Raw genomic sequence first — 787 nt, 5'->3', positions numbered from 1 at the left:
AGGTGGTGCTGAATTTGATGGATTTGACTGAGACAGGCTGGGGGGAGGGGAAATGAGGGAACTGGTGAAATCCGAGTTCATCCCTTGTGGTTGGAGGGTTCCTAGCCGGAAGATGAGGCGTTCTTCCTCCAACCGTCGTTTTGTTGTGGTCTGACGATGGAGGAGTCCAAAGACTTGCATATCCTTGGTGGAGTGGGAGGGGGAATTGAAATGTTGAGCCACAGGGTGGTTGCAGAGAATGAAACCTGAAAGCAACAACACCCCCAGATTCTATGGACTACCTAAAGTGCATAAACCAGACATCCCACTCAGACCCATAGTATCACTACCAGGGACACTCTCACACAAACTGGCTAAAGAACTACAATAGAAACTGAAACACCTGATCAGCGGATCCAGACACTCTATACAGTCAACACAGGAATTCTTGGACATCATCAGAAATATACATATAGACAAGGAAGAAACTATGGTCTCATTTGATGTAACGGCGCTGTTCACCTCTATCGACAAAATCCTAGCCAGAGAAACAATAGCCAACCTGCTGGACATACAGAACAGACAACAGGATGGTGAACCTATCAAAGATGGCATACTCAAACTACTGGATCTGTGCCTCACAACACACTTCACATTCAACAACCAAATATATGAACGAATCAACGGCACACCCTTAGAATCACCCATCTCTGGACTTATAGCGGAAGCTATAATGCAAAGATTAGAACAAACAGTCTTACCACAAATTCAACCCAAACTCTGGGTCAGATATGTAGATGACACCTTT

Source organism: Chiloscyllium plagiosum, chromosome 5 (assembly GCF_004010195.1).
Source record: "Chiloscyllium plagiosum isolate BGI_BamShark_2017 chromosome 5, ASM401019v2, whole genome shotgun sequence".
In the NCBI taxonomy this organism is placed as follows: domain Eukaryota; kingdom Metazoa; phylum Chordata; class Chondrichthyes; order Orectolobiformes; family Hemiscylliidae; genus Chiloscyllium; species Chiloscyllium plagiosum.
This window is presented reverse-complemented; position numbering follows the sequence as displayed.